This window comes from Alosa pseudoharengus, unplaced genomic scaffold (genome assembly GCF_046254945.1).
Source record: "Alosa pseudoharengus isolate Yale_2024_CS ecotype anadromous, Long Island Sound unplaced genomic scaffold, YU_APseudo_1.1 YU_APseudo_1.1_scf_25, whole genome shotgun sequence".
In the NCBI taxonomy this organism is placed as follows: domain Eukaryota; kingdom Metazoa; phylum Chordata; class Actinopteri; order Clupeiformes; family Clupeidae; genus Alosa; species Alosa pseudoharengus.
The window spans coordinates 434,351-439,614 of record NW_027468696.1 but is presented as its reverse complement, the minus strand read 5'-3'; the positions used below and the strand labels follow the sequence as shown (position 1 = coordinate 439,614).

Here is a 5,264-nt window from a genome sequence, read left to right as displayed (position 1 = left end):
CTGTATGATTAGTAGTTTGTGTGTATTCAATGAAAATATGCATGTTTTATAATGAAACATATCTGAGTTATGAGGCTGTCAGTAAATTTTGAAGGCATAGTATACAAATTTCCTCCTGGCTCAATACAGAATGGCAGGTCCTGCATGCCTTTTAGGTAGCTAATTTGCTAGTTTTACATCAATTTAACAATTCTGCTAGTTTTCATGTTAACTGAATGTTTCAAGCATGTTTATGTATACATTGGAAGAGTTTATTGGTGGATTTTAAGAATGGTTACAAGCCAAACCACATGTTTGTAAGTTTAAAGTACATATCTGTCATTGTAAATGCTAAGTTTGTAACTTTCATAACCTATATATATATTAAATGTTTTCCAGATTTTGGATTGCTTTTTGACCTATAGTAAAGGTAAGTGCTAAAAGTTTCAGGGCTTTTATGTTGCATACTATCACATAAACAGTACAACTTCTAGGGGAATTTAGAAACCTTTTACGCTGGATTGACAGATACATTAGTTTTATTCCTGTGTCATATGCCTTCTACTTTAGCTCAAGAATGTGCATACCTAACTCTGGTGTAGCTGTAAATGTGTGCAACAGGTTCCATTTCATGCTACTTGTGTGTAGGCTTAATGGTATGTAACAATCCTCCAGATGTCAATTCGTTTTGCAGATTAATAATAGCTATAAAGCGACATATCACCCCTTTTGATGAATGCAGTGTGGGCTACCCTTGCACATGAAATCAGAGAAGCAAAATTGTAGGTTGTGGAGAGATGCTGTAACACAAATTGATACATTTGGCACTGTTCTGTTTAAGGATGTAAGTGAAATGGTGTTACTAAGCCACCACTATTCAATGTTCATGTTCAGGAACAGCACTATCTTATCAAAACAGTGAGGTGGAACAGGTTGACACCTAAATGTTTTTTTGTTTTTTTTGTTTGTTTTTAGGTTAGCATTTTGATAAATGTTAGATATGAAATATTGTACATTGAGATAGCAAAATCTAGAGTACTTCTACTGAAACTACTTTTGAATGCACTTGGTTTAAATTAAGTAGAAGAAGAAGACTATGTCTTAAGTTGAGAATTTAGAGTCCTTATGATGTAAATATGTACATTGTTATTGCCTGTTCAACCAGGCTTGTGCAAAATTCAGAATTGAATTGAGAATGACTCCTAAATTCCAATTCAATTCTTGAATTTGAATTGAACTTGAATTGAGGTCAAAAACAGGATGTAGAATTACAATTCGAATTTGAATTAAAGGAAGTAGAATTGAAATTCAAATAAATTAATATGCATAATTTAAGGTTTAACAATGAAGTTTCACAATATATGTCAGATATGATCGCAACAAACACACAACTTATAATTGAAAACAGTAACCAATTACATTTCCAAACTAACCTTCCCAAAACTGAATGTATGTGAGATTCAATACATTTGTCCTGTTGTGTGTTGCCATGAATTGAATTCCACTTCCTGTCATTCCAATTCAAATTCAACATCCTGTGGGGTGGGGCCAATTCGATTCAAATTCTAATTCATTAATTGAATGTAGGCCAATTCTAAAATTTGGAATTGTGCACAAGCCTGCGTTCAACAGAACTGATGAAAATATTTCAGTGTAACTGTATGAGATTTCTGATGTGTTTTCTGTGTGTTTTTCAGATGGCGCCTCCTAACAAGCGGTCCAAGGCGGCCAAGAAGAGACAGGCTGACTTGAGGTCTACTGAGGTCAGGCTGTTGAGCTTAACTATCTGTCCTGATGTATTATGATTGTGTTTAATAGGAAACATGTAATGTTGAGCACATTTTATGTTTCTCCCAATTCTTATTTACAGTAGTTTGTATGTTTACTTGAAATGCCGCTTACATTTTGAATGTATTTGATTTTAATGAAGGATGTGCTGCATGTCTAATTTAAAGGAGAAATCCAGCGAGTTCTTATATAGATCTACGTTTCTCAAGGTGACCAAGTATTGTCGGTACAAAAAATGAAAACGTTTGTTTTTACCGGTAGCTGCTGGTTGTAGCAACTCGAGCTAGGAAAAACTGATTGTTTTGATTTTGTTTCATAACAACAGTACTCGGTGACCCATGAGAAACGGAGATCTATATGAAAACTCGCCATATTTCCTTTTAAGAAGTTGCTGAATATTTATGATCTAAATATATATACATTACTGTTCTGAAAGTATGTGTATATTAGTTGCTTTAATGATGAAATTATTAAAGAAGTATGATATGTTAGACTTGGTAACCTTATGATGGGTTTTCTGTGTTACAGGTGCCGAGCAAGAGGTCCCCGGTGGTGCAGGTTGACTTGGTCTCCTGTGACGAGGTTGGGCGTCCTCGTAAAAAAGCCCACACACAGTCTTCGGACGCTATACAGTCTTCGGACTGCCAGTTACAATGCCAGTTACAATGCCAGTTACAATGCCAGTTACAGTCTTCGGACGCAATACAAGCAAACTCTACCAACTCTCAAACAAACTCTACCAACTCTCTGAATATGTGCCATGACTCTGTTGTAGACTCATTGTCAAGTAATGTGAAAGAAAATAATGCTACTGATTGTTGTTCTTTGAATGAATCTGTTGACTTCCCAGAGAGATCTGTGCTGATGGGGTCCTTTCATCAAGGCGATTCACGGTTTGGAAATGTGCGCAACAAGCAGTGTGGTGCCATCAGTTTGACTGCTGTTTTGAAGTCCAAGATGAAGAACGTGTGGAGTTGGGAAACTCGAGATCTTGATGATGTTTTGATTAAGGGAACTGTTCTTTACAGGTCAATGAGTGCACAGGGTAAAATAAGAGACCAAGGAAGGGGTTACATTGCTGTGTCTGAATTGCCTAGACAATATGAAGTGTGGAATTGTGATTTCTCAATAAACTTTGCTGATTCTTACACTGGATTTATTCAGGTTGATGACTATGACAATGCTTTACGTGATGTTGCCATGCCTTTTGATGTAGCACTGCAGCGGGCGCTGTTTAGCAATGATGCTTGTTTGCTAACCATTTGTGCTAACACGTGCTGTAGTGAATGCAGGAGCAAGGTTTGCGTTTGTTGATTCACACGCTAACAGATACATCAACCAGAAAGGTGAGAGGACAAGTTGTGTTGCATACTTCAGCTCCATACACTCCCTGGTCACATTTGTTTACGACTTTGCAAGATCTTTTGGCATAAGTACACCAAGGTTTGAGGTAACTGGAGTCACAGTAATAACTGATACCAATGCCCAGATGGACGATTCATCCAGCTGTTCAACGAGCTCTGCAAGTTGCCGTCCACTATACAGCGATGTGGTGAAGCCTAAAGTGTGTGAACGAGTTGTAAGTGGGTCGTCTACAGTTGCAGCTAATTTCACAAGTGGCACAGAATGTTCACAGACCATACCAGACACAAATGGTTCTAATGTAAACAGTAGACCACTCTACAGTGACGTTTTGAGACGAGTTCCCAGTAAGGGTGTTAAGCGAAACAAAATTGCAACAGACGATGTCATTCTTATTGATGCAGGAACAGACGAACAGTCTTTTCAACCTTTAAAGTGTAATTTGCAGGCAACTGATGTCATTATAAGTGATGTAAGAGTTCCCAAACATGCTTTTAAACCTTTAACTCGTCAGGACCAGGATGCACTGTGCATGCGTTTAGAGCTTCAAAATGGAAATGTTGATGAAGGGCTAATGACAACTGATATTGATGACATGGGATGTCCCTGTAAGATAAAAAGTATAAAACCTGATGGGAATTGCTTTTACCGTAGCCTAGCCTTTAGCATTTGCCACAATGAAGACAAGCATTTGAAAATAAGACGGGCTGTCGTGCAACACCTTCAGAGAAATGGCACCAAATTTGAAACATATCTGAGGGATGAATACACATCTGTGCAGGACTACGTGGCCAAATCAAGGATCTACTACTGTGGTTCATGGGCAAAAGAGATTGATATTTTTGCTGCTGCTGACTTATTGCAAACAATTATATTTACTTTTAATGATGGAAGATGGAATATGCACAAACCTACAGAACTGCATACATCTGGAGAGAAATGCATCTATTTAAATCACACCGGCAATCATTATGAAGTTGTAACATGTGTTCAACACAAAGATGCAGGCAGGCCTTGTGCAGGAACATGTCAGCAAATCAAGATTGATGAATTGAGGTCAACACGAAAAAGAAAGTTGATAGATGAATCAGAAAACGTGAAAGCAAAGAAAGATCGCCAGCGATACCACAATGACAGTGATTACAAAGAAAGAAAACTTGAAAGTCTTAAAGATAAATATCACAAAGATGAGGTTATCAATCAGAATAAGCGTGAGTGTTCTCGTAAGAATTCTTTAAAAAAATACAAAACAGATCCAGGGTTTCAGAAATACAAGTGTGATTATTCCATGAATAAGTACAGAACAAATATTTCCTTTCAAGCAAGCGTACGTGAATATTCTACAAGTAAATATAACACAAACACAACATTTCAGACTCTTGTCCGTGACTATAGTCGGACAAAATACAGGAAAAACATTGGATTCCAGAACAAAATTAAAGAGCATAACAAGAGTAAGTATCAAGAAAATGAAAACATCCGTATAAATAAAATCAAAAGAAGTCGTAATCGTTATTCAACATGGCAGAAGAAACAGGAAGACATTGATCTGGCAATTGATCATTTTCGTCAGGAGGTCAGCTGTGGTCCTGAATATGTATGCTCAGTATGTCACCGTTTACTCTTCAGGAAGCAGGTGGTTGAGTGTAAAAGACATTGCTATGAAAGCAAAGGAGCAGAAGTGGCTGCATTGGCTAATAGATGCATAACATTGCAATATTTACATGTGTGTGATGTTGAATGTGAGCAGAAATGTCATTTGTCTGATAGTCCATCAAGCAAATTATGGATTTGCCATACATGTCATCGTAAAATAGTTGGAGGAAAACTTCCCGAAGAGAGTGTTACCAACAACATGCATTTGGATGATATTCCAGCTGAACTTAAATGTCTTAACTCTTTGGAACAACATCTCATTGCACGTCACATTCCCTTCATGAAGCTGTTGTGTTTGCCTCGAGGCCGCCAGAGAGCTTGCCATGGTCCTTGTGTCTCTGTTCCTGTTAATAACGCAAATGTGACAAATATACTCCCAAGAAATGAATGTGATGACAAGATGATAAGAGTGAAACTGAAACGCAAGTTGACATATAAAGGTCATTACGAGTACATGTATGTCCACACTGATCGTGTCA

The 5,264-nt window shown here is 37.5% G+C and overlaps 1 long non-coding RNA gene across 1 annotated transcript; it reads left to right on the top strand.

The window, feature by feature from the left end:
- The first annotated feature begins 376 nt into the window (after positions 1–376).
- On the top strand, positions 377–2,915 carry LOC143099156 (uncharacterized). The gene is made up of 3 exons (XR_012981412.1): positions 377–409; positions 1,677–1,742; positions 2,296–2,915. It is a non-coding gene; the product is annotated as an uncharacterized LOC143099156 (long non-coding RNA).
- The last annotated feature ends 2,349 nt before the right edge of the window (positions 2,916–5,264 follow it).